This window comes from Pristiophorus japonicus, chromosome 4, assembly GCF_044704955.1.
Source record: "Pristiophorus japonicus isolate sPriJap1 chromosome 4, sPriJap1.hap1, whole genome shotgun sequence".
NCBI lineage: Eukaryota > Metazoa > Chordata > Chondrichthyes > Pristiophoridae > Pristiophorus > Pristiophorus japonicus.
Window position 1 is genome coordinate 3,290,566 of NC_091980.1, and position 11,526 is coordinate 3,302,091.

The following is an 11,526-nucleotide window of genomic DNA, read 5'->3' on the forward strand; positions in this document are numbered from 1 at the left end:
ACACACACACACTCACTCATATACACACTACTCACACACTCACACACATACACATACACACTACTCACACACTCCCTCATATACACACTACTCACACACACACACTACTCACACACACACACACTACTCACACACTCACTCATATACACACTGCTCACACACATTCACACACACACACTACTCACACACACTCACACACATACACACTACTCACACACTCACACACATACACACTATTCACACACTCACTCATATACACACTACTCACACACTCACACATACACACTACTCACACACTCACTCATATACACACTACTCACACACTCACACACATACACACTACTCACACACACACTACTCACACACACACACACTACTCACACACTCACTCATATACACACTGCTCACACACATTCACACACACACACTACTCACACACTCACACATACACACTACTCACACACTCACACACATACACACTATTCACACACTCACTCATATACACACTACTCACACACTCACACATACACACTACTCACACACTCACTCATATACACACTACTCACACACACTCACACTACTCACACACACACGCACACTACTCACTCATATACACACTACTCACACACATTCACACACACACTACTCACACTCACACACACACACACACTCCTACTCACACACACTCACACTACTCACACTCACACACATATACACTACTCACACACATACACACTACTCACACACACTCACACACATACACACTACTCACACTACTCTCACACTCACACACATACACACTACTCACACACGAACACACATACACACTACTCACACACATACATACTGCTCACACACACACATAAACACTGTTCACACACATACACACTACTCACACAACTCACACACATACATACTACTCTCACACACACACATATACACACTACTCACACTCACTCACACAGACACACACTTACACACAGACACACACACATACTTGCACTGACACACACACTCACTCACACACACACACATATACACACTGCTCTCACACACACACACACACACACACATGCACATGGACACACACACATACTTACACTGACACACACTCACTGACACAAACACACTCACACAGACAGACACTCACTGACACACACACATTCGCAGACACACACTCACACACACACTCACTGACACACACACTCACTGACACACACACTCACTGACACACTCACACACACTCACTGACACGTACAGTTACACAGACACACACTCACACATACACATAGACATATACTTACACATTTGCATACACTTACACAAATTCACACATGCAAACTTACACACACACTCACATACAGATACATACTTACACATTTACACACACTTACACAAACTCACACACATTTACACATATACACTCATACACAGACACACACTCACTCCGACACACACACTCACTTACACACAGACAAAAACACACACATACACACACACTTACACACAGACACACTCACTCACAGGCAGATACTTACACATTTGCATACATTTACACAGACACACACTGACACTCATACAGACACAGACTCACACTTACACACACTTACACACGTACACTTACACACGTACACATAAATGCACTTCCACACAATCACTTACACACACACACTTACGCTCGGAACATCATTCAAGGGGAGGTTAGTGAATCCTGTAAATCTACAGTATCTCACAGATTCTATTCAAATAGCCATTTACTGTGTATTAAATCTGTTTGGCAGCAGTTCTAGCCTAAGGAACAGTCCAGTGAAGTTTTCATTCCAAACTTAAGCAAGATCACACGAGATCATGTGATGCAAACAGTCTGTGAAAATATATTAATGGGGCTTTCTGAACAGGAGGAGGTCATTCAGTCCCTCTCGCCTGTCCCACCATACAATTCAATCATGGCTGATCTTTACCTCGACTCCATTTCCCCACCTTTGCTCCGCATCCCTTGAACTTTTACCCAATACAAATCTAGCGATCTGAATCTTCAAAGCTCCAGTTGACCCCCAGCATCCACAGTTTTTGGGGGAGAGAGTTCCAGATTCCCAGCACCCTTTGTGTGAAGAAGTGCTTCCTGACATCACCCTGAACGGCAGGGCTCTAATTTTAAGGCGATGGCCCCTAGTTCTGGACTCCCTAAACTTCTTTAATCATCTTAAACACCTCAATTAGATCACCCCCTAACCTCCTACACGCGAGGGAATACAAGCCCAGTCTGTGCCACCTGTCCTCATAATTTAACCCTTTCAGCCCCCGTATCATTCTGGTGAACCTGCACTGCCCCCCCTCCGAGGCTGATATACCCTCCCTGAGGGACGGGGCCCAGAACTGAAGGCAGAGTGATGAAAAGATGTGAGTTAGTTCGTTATTTATTAACTTTTTCTGTTTTTACTCCTCACCATTAAAAACTTCTCTGTAGCTCTGTAGAACACTCGAGGGTCAGTATTGAGGAAGTCTGCATTGTCGGAGGGGCAGTACTGAGGGAGTGTTGAATTGTCGGAGGGGCAGTACTGAGGGAGTGCCGCACTGTCGGAGGGGCAGTATTGAGGGAGTGTTGAATTGTCGGAGGGGCAGTACTGAGGGAGTGCCGCACTGTCGGAGGGGCAGTACTGAGGGAGTGTTGCACTGTCGGAGGGGCAGTACTGAGGGAGTGTTGCACTGTCGGAGGGGCAGTACTGAGGGAGTGCTGCACTGTCAGAGGGGCAGTACTGAGGGAGCGTTGCACTGTCGGAGGGGCAGTATTGAGGGAGTGCCGCACTGTCGGAGGCGCAGTACTGAGGGAGCGCTGCTCTGTCGGAGGGGCAGTACTGAGGGAGTGCTGCACTGTCAGAGGGGCAGTACTGAGGGAGTGCTGCACTGTCGGAGGTGCAGGATTTAGAGTGAGACACTAAACCGAGGCCCCGTCTGCTCTCTCAGGTGGACGTAAAGAATCCCACAGCCTCAATTTTGAAGAGCAGGGCAGTTCTCCCTGGTGTCCTGGGCTAATATTTATCCCTCAGCCATCAGCAATATCGCAGGTTATCTGGGTCATTATCACATTGCTGTTTGTGGGAGCTTGCTGTGCGCAAATTTGTTTGGCACATTTCCTACATTACAACAGTGACTACAAAAGTACTTCATTGGCTGTAAAGTGCTTTGGGTCGCCCCGAGGCCGTGAATAGTGCTGTCGCTTGTGAAAAGACGGCGGTAATTGTGCAAGGTCACGAAGGTCATTTACAAAGTGATCCCCGGCTGCCCTCCGTTGTGGGCAAGGGTTGCAATGGGCGCTGTGCCTGACCTGGGAATGCTTGCTATCGACCCTTTGGACTGTGATGCTGTTCCTCTCCGAACACTGGTATCCCTCACCTGGCTGAGCAGGTTGTGTGCCAGTCTGTTTAAGTGTGGCGAGGAGGGACTGTGACATTTTGATTGCAACTTATCTGAGAGCAGGAAAATCCTGCCGGGATAAGCTGGACACTTCGAGGTCTCGGTGAGTCATCAGCATTTTAAATATCTCACACACACAGACTGCTCACTGCAACACGCAAAGAAATCAGATTCAGCATCTATTGCGGCATCTCAGCTCGCTAAATATCTCTTTACATAACACCAACCTTGACTGGGTTTTGGAGGACTGAATCCTGTCGTATTTACTGTTTCCCCTCAGTGTGGACGTCAAAACTCACCGCATCTCATTCATCCTGGGATCCTAAAAATGACAATCTCCTTACTCTGCTGGTCCTGCTCCCTCCTGCAAGCTCCAAGTGTCCAAATCCCAAACTCGATGTCCCCCCTACTCACCACGTCTGAGGTAAGCTTGCCCCTCAGTGGGCTAGACTGCAGTGAGTCGCTGTGTTTGCTGTGTCTGCATCATCTCAGCTGTTGAGAGACTGCCCGAGCTCACACTGAAGGACACTGGCTGTCCTCTGCAGGGGTCAGGTAGCAGAGAGGGGCATGAAACAGAGAGTGCGGGACATTGCAAGCCTCTGGATCATCCATCCGGCCCATTCACCTCACACTCACTGCCTCTTCCTCCATCGGCATTCGCTTCCACAATTCCAGCTCTCAGCTTTTATCGTTCACTCATTATTTGCCTGGTCTGCTGTCGATGCATTATAGCTGGGACCCACCTCTCACTCACCTGCTGCAGTATAGCTGGGACCCACCTCTCACTCACCTGCTGCAGTATAGCTGGGACCCACCTCTCACTCACCTGCTGCAGTATAGCTGGGATCCTTCACTCACTCACCTGCTGCAGTATAGCTGGGATCTGTCACTCACTCACTCACCTGCTGCAGTATAGCTGGGACCCACCTCTCACTCACCTGCTGCAGTATAGCTGGGATCCTTCACTCACTCACCTGCTGCAGTATAGCTGGGATCCTTCACTCACTCACCTGCTGCAGTATAGCTGGGACCTGTCACTCACTCACTCACCTGCTGCAGTATAGCTGGGATCCTTCACTCACTCACCTGCTGCAGTATAGCTGGGACCCACCTCTCACTCACCTGCTGCAGTATAGCTGGGATCCTTCACTCACTCACCTGCTGCAGTATAGCTGGGATCCTTCACTCACTCACCTGCTGCAGTATAGCTGGGACCTGTCACTCACTCACTCACCTGCTGCAGTATAGCTGGGATCCTTCACTCACTCACCTGCTGCAGTATAGCTGGGACCCACCTCTCACTCACCTGCAACAGTATAGCAGGGATCCTTCACTCACTCACCTGCTGCAGTATAGCTGGGATCCTTCACTCATTCACCTGCTGCAGTATAGCTGGGACCTGTCACTCACTCACTCACCTGCTGCAGTATAGTTGGGACCTGTCACTCACTCACTCACTTGCTGCAGTATAGCTGGGATGCGCCTCTCACTCACCTGCTGCAGTATAACTGGGAACTGATGGGATTGAAGGCCGATAAATCCCCAGGGCCTGATAGTCTGCATCCCAGAGTACTTAAGGAAGTGGCCCTAGAAATAGTGGATGCATTGGTGATCATTTTCCAACAGTCTATCGACTCTGGATCAGTTCCCATGGACTGGAGGGTAGCTAATGTAAAACTACTTTTTAAAAAAGGAGGGAGAGAGAAAACGGGGAATTATAGACTGGTTAGTCTGACATCAGTAGTAGGGAAAATGTTGGAATCAATTATTAACGATGAAAAAGCAGCGCATTTGGAAAGCAGTGACAGGATCGGTCCAAGTCAGCATGGATTTATGAAAGGGAAATCATGCTTGACAAATCTTCTGGAATCTTTTGAGGATGTAACTAGTAGAGTGGACAAGTGAGAACCAGTGGATGAGGTGTATTTGGACTTTCAAAAAGCTTTTGACAAGGTCCCACACAAGAGATTGTTGTGCAAAATTAAAGCACATGGTATTGGGGGTAATGTACTGACGTGGATAGAGAACTGATTGGCAGACAGGAAGCAGAGAGTCGGGATAAACGGGTCCTTTTCAGAATGGCAGGCAGTGACTAGTGGGGTGCCACAGGGCTCAGTGCTGGGACCCCAGCTATTTACAATATACATCAATGATTTAGATGAAGGAATCGAGTGTAATATCTCCAAGTTTGAGATGACACTAAGCTGGGTGGCGGTGTGAGCTGTGAGGAGAATGCTAAGAGGCTGCAGGGTAACTTGGACAGGTTAGGTAAGTGGGCAAATGCAGTATAATGTAGATAAATGTGAGGTTATCCATTTTGGAGGCAAAAATGTGAAGGCAGAATATTATCTGAATGGCGGCAGATTAGGAAAAGGGGAGGTGCAACGAGACCTGGGTGTCATGGTACATCAGTCATTAAAAGTTGGCACACAGATACAGCAGGCAGTGAAGAAGGCAAATGGTATGTTGGCCTTCATAGTTAGGGGATTTGAGTATAGGAGCAGGGAGGTCTTACTGCAGTTGTACAGGGCCTTGGTGAGGCCTCACCTGGAATATTGTGTTCAGTTTTGGTCTCCTAATCTGAGGAAGGACATTCTTGCTATTGAGGGAGTGCAGCGAAGGTTCACCAGACTGATTCCCGGGATGGCAAGACTGACACGCGAGGAGAGACTGGATCAACTGGCCTGTATTCATTGGAGTTTAGAAGGATGAGAGGGGATCTCATAGAAACATATAAAATTCTGACAGGACTGGACAGGTTAGATGCAGGAAGAATGTTCCCGATGTTGGGGAAGTCCAGAACCAGGGGACACAGTCTAAAGATAAGAGGTAAGCCATTTCGGACTGAGATGAGGAGAAACTTCTTCACTCAGAGAGTGGTTAACCTGTGGAATTCCCTGCCGCAGAGAGTTGTTGATGCCAGTTCATTGGATATATTCAAGAGGGAGTTAGATATGGCCCTTACGGCTAAAGGGGTCAAGGGGTATGGAGAGAAAGCAGGAAAGGGTTACTGAGGTTGAATGATCAGCCAGGATCTTATTGAATGGTGGTGCAGGCTCGAAGGGTCGAATGACCTACTCGTGCACCTATTTTCTATGTTTCTATGTCACTCACTGATCTGCTGAAGTATAGCTGGGATCTGTCACTCACTCAGCTGCTGCAGTATAGCTGGGATCTGTCACTCACTCACCTGCTGCAGTATAACTGTGTACCTGGGTGCATTTGGCCCAAGCACACACGTCGGTCCTGGATCATGAAGGGTAGGGTTTAGTAATATTTTAATGGCACCTTATCAAATGCTTTCTGGAAATCCAAATACACCACATCTACTGGTTCCCCCTTATCCACCCTGCTCGTTACATCCTCAAAGAACTCCAGCAAATTTGTCAAACATGATTTCCCTTTCATAAAACCATGCTGACTCTGCTTGATTGTATGATGATTTTCTAAATGTCCTGCTATTACTTCCTTAATAATGGACTCCAGCATTTTCTCAATGACAGATGTTAGGCTAACTGGTCTATAGTTTCCTGCTTTCTGTTTGCATCCTTTCTTGAATAGGGGCGTTATATTTGCAGTTTTCCAATCCGCTGGGACCTCTCCAGAATCCAGGGAATTTTGGTATATTAACACAAGACATAGGAGCAGGAGTAGGCCATTTGGCCCCTCGAGCCTGCTCCACCATTTAATAAGATCATGGCTGATCTGATCATGGACTCAGCTCCACTTCCCTGCCAACTCCCCATAACCCTTCACTTCCTTATCGCTCAAAAATCTGTCTATCTCTGCCTTAAATATATTCAATGACCCAGCCTCCACAGCTCTGTGTTGCAGAGAATTCCACAGATTCATGACCCTCTGAGAGAAGAAATTCCTCCTCATCTCAGTTTTAAAAGGGCGACGTCTTTATTCTTAAACTATGCCCCCTAGTTCTAGATTCCCCACAAGGGGAAACATCTTCTCTGCATCAACCTTGTTGAGCTCCCTCAGAATCTTATATGTTTCAATAAGATCACCTCTCATTCTTCTAAACTTCAATGAGTATAGGCCCAACCTACTCAACCTTTCTTCATAAGACAACCCCATCATCTCAGGAATCAACCGAGTGAACCTTCTCTGAACTGCCTCCAATGCAGGTATATCCTTCCGTAAATACGGAGACCAAAACTGATCCACAACAATGCATCCACTATCTCTGCAGCCACTTCCTTTAAGACCCAAGGATGCAGGCCATCAGGTCCAGGGGACTTGTCCACATTTGGGCTAGACGTTAGTCTTCATTGTCGGCGATTTTCTCGGCGTTTCAGCTGGTAAGTTTTTGAACGTTATCGCCCACATCTGAATTCGCCCGCCGGGACCAGACCGCTCACGTGCAATGGCGAGAACAACCGCCAGGACATAAGTTTGGCCTCAACCGCCTGCGGCCAGATCACCGAGAGACCCGCCCAGTAAAAGCTGCTTAAACAGGGCGGTAAGGGGATGCCCTGCAAAGAGAGGGAAGTGAAAGGTTCTTTAATTATTTTTTTTTAATGTTACCACGGCGATTAGGGTTAAAACTGACTTGGGAATGCATTGTATGTGTTTTTTTTTAATGATAGTTTTTTCTTTAGGTTTTCTCACCTCCATAAGCCCAGCCTAAATTTTTCTACTTATCGTCCACTCAGGTAACGACCGCCCATTTGGCTAACTTTGCACTTACCCGCCGAGAAAACTGCTGGGAATGAGTGTGCAATGCCCATTTTCTCACCGGGCGATCAGTTCTACTTACCTATACCTTCAAAATGGAAATTCTCACCAGCTTTTTTCGCCGAGCGTTAGCATCCTTCTCAGCGGGCAATCGGGCGTTGAGGGTCTTTATGGAAAGTCTGGCTCTTAGTCCCATTAGTTTGCCTAGTATTTTTTCTCTAGTGATAGTGATTGTTTTAAATTCCCCCCTGCCTATGGCCCCTTGATTATCGATTGTTATTGGGATGCTTTTAGTGTCTTCTACAGTGAAGACTGATACAAAATATTTGTTCACAGTCTCTGCCATTTCCCTGTTCCCCATTATTAATTCCCCAGTCTCATCCTCTAAGGGACCAACGTTTACTTTAGCTGCACACTTCCTTTTTATATACCTGTAGAAGCTCTTACTGTCTGTTTTTCTATTTATTGCTCGTTTACTTTCACAACATATTATTCGAAGAAACTATCCCGAATACATTCTATGAGATCGTCCTCAAGGCTACCTTTGCCAATTTGATTTGTCTGATCTATATGAAGATTAAAATCACCCATGATCATTACCGTACCTTTCTCACAAGCCTCCATTATTTCATGATTTATACTCTGTCCTATAGTGTAGCTACTGTTAGGGGGCCTAGGAGACACCAACGATGTCTCCACAAGATCCTGCAAATCCCCTGGGAGGACAGACGCACCAACGTTAGCGTCCTCGATCAGGCCAACACCCTCAGCATTAAAGCACTGATCACACACGACCAGCTCCGTTGGGCGGGCCACATTGTTCACAGGCCAGACATGAGACTCCCAAAGCAAGCGCTCTACTCGGACCTCCCACATGGCAAGCGAGCCCCAGGTGGGCAGAGGAAACATTACAAGGACACCCTCAAAGCCTCCCTGATAAAATGCAACATCCCCACCGACACCTGGGAGTCCCTGGCCAAAGACCGCCCTAAGTGGAGGAAGAGCATCTGGGAGGGCGCTGAGCACCTCGAGTCTCGTCGCCGAGAGCATGCAGAAACCAAGCGCAGGCAGCAGAAGGAGCGTGCGGCAAACCAGACTCCCCACCCACCCTTTCCTTCAACCACTGTCTGTCCCACCAGTGACAGAGACTGTAATTCCCGTATTAGACTGTTCAGTCACCTGAGAACTCACTTTGAGAGTGGAAGCAAGTCTTCCTCGATTCCGATGGATTGCCTATGATGATGATGAGACTACGTCCACTAGTGACTTCTTCCCCTTATTATTCCTTATCTCCACCCAAACTGATTCTATATCTTGATCTTCTGAGCCAATATCATTTCTCACTATTACAGTGATCCCATCCTTTATTAACAGAGCTACTCCACCTCCTTTTCCTTTCTGCCTATCCTTCCAAAATGTCAAACACCCCTGAATATTCAGTTCCCAGCCTTGCTCACCTTGCAACCACGTCTCTGTAATGGCTATCAGATCAGACTCATTTACTTCTATTTCTACTGCCAACTCATCTATCTTGTTACGAATGCTGCGTGCATTCAGATAAAGAGCTTTTAATTTTGTCTTTTTACCAATTTTCCTTACTCTGACTCTACTTTCTGGTGCACTCTTATGTTTATACGCTTTGTCCCTTCCTGTCACACTCTAGGGGTTATCATTATCTCTATCACTACCCTGCTCTATTGCCTTCTCCTTTCTCTTTGACTTTTTCAATTTCCCCTCACCTGAGCCCGCATCGTTACCTCTGGTGACCCCCAAGGATCTATCCTTGGCCCCCTCCTATTTCTCATCTATATGCTGCCCCTCGGCGACATCATCTGGAAACACAGCGTCAGTTTCCACATGTACGCTGACGACACCCAGCTCTACCTCACAACCGCTTCTCTCGACCCCTCCTCGGTCTCTAAATTGTCAGACTGCTTGTCTGACATCCAGTTCTGGATGAGCAGAAATGTTCTCCAATTAATTATTGGGAAAACCGAAGCCATTGGGCCAAAAATTCTGGCCTTGCCGGGTGTGTATGAAGTGTGCACGGACCCAGCGAGGCCTCGCAAAAGCCGGTTTTCAGAGCGCAACCGAAAACTGCCTTTTCCGATCTGTCAAGATTTCTCGGGACAGATCCTCTGCATTCCCGCAGCCAGGACATTCGCGCGGCAGAGATTGGGCTATTTGCCCAACACTTGCCCAGAGAATCTCCTTCATAGCTTACTTTTACCAGTGTAAGAGTTTTAATACATATAAAAAATAAATTTAAACATTCATTTTTATGTTAAAAACCCTGTCCATTAAGATAAGATTATTTTTAACACTATTAAAATACATTAAATACAATCCCAAAAATGTTTTCCTTTTCTAAAACATTTAATCACATTCAATTTCAATTAATTTTAAATATGTGAGGTGTTTTATTTATTGATTATGCTGTGTTTCGGTGTTTTAGGGGGTTATTCTCATTGATCGCAATGGGAACTCGTATAAACGGAGTTCCCATTTTTATCAATGAGAATCCAACATAGTGATTGGTGGTCCAGGCCCATGTGACTCCAGCATGTACGTACATACCTGAAAGATGTCTTCCCATGCCCTGCATAGCGATTCTAGACCTCCGACTGGAATCGTAGGTTGCTCTGGGACCACCAGGTACTTTTGCTGATTTTTTTCGGTTAGATGCGTTCATATGAAGGAAACCTCCGACAGCAATTTCCCCCCCCTCTTGTTTTCGGTCCCCGCCACAAACTGCATTCCCGAGCCACTGACTCCATCACATCTCCCTTGCATCTGTCTGAGGCTGAACCAGACTGTTCGCAACCTAGGTGTCATATTTGACCCTAAAATGAGCCATATTAACTGGCCACATATCCCCGGCATAACTAAAACCGCCTATTTCCACCTCCGTAACATCGCCCGTCTCCGCCCCCGCCTCAGCTCATCCGCTGCTGAAACTCTCGTCCATGTCTTTGTTACCTCCAGACTTAACTATTCCAACACTCTCCTGACTGGCCTACCACAATCTACCCAAAGTAAACTAGAGGTGATCCAAAACTCGGCTGCCCCTGTGTCCTAACTCACACCCAGTCCCACTCACCCATCACCCCCTGTGCTCACTGCCCCGTGTCCTAACTCGCACCGAGTCCCGCTCACCCATCACCCCCTGTGCTCACTGACCCGTGTCCTAACTCGCACCGAGTCCCGCTCACCCATCACCCCCTGTGCCCCGTGTCCTAACTCGCACCAAGTCCCACTCACCCATCACCCCCTGTACTCACTGCCCCGTGTCCTAACTCGCACCAAGTCCCGCTCACCCATCACCCCCTGTGCTCACTGACCCGTGTCCTAACTCGCACCGAGTCCCACTCACCCATCACCCCCTGTGCTCGCTGACCCCGTGTCCTAACTCGAATCAAGTCCCGC

The 11,526-nt window shown here is 47.4% G+C and overlaps 1 protein-coding gene across 3 annotated transcripts in view; it reads right to left on the minus strand.

The window, feature by feature from the left end:
* The window catches only part of LOC139261980 (RELT-like protein 2), a 52,829-nt gene extending 41,592 nt beyond the window's left edge, over positions 1–11,237 (minus strand). For all 3 annotated transcript variants that reach the window (XM_070877141.1, XM_070877139.1, XM_070877140.1), the window contains exon 1: positions 10,678–11,237. The gene's annotated coding sequence lies outside the window, so the exon portion shown is untranslated. The remainder of the gene's footprint in view (positions 1–10,677) is intronic.
* Positions 11,238–11,526: the final 289 nt, after the last annotated feature.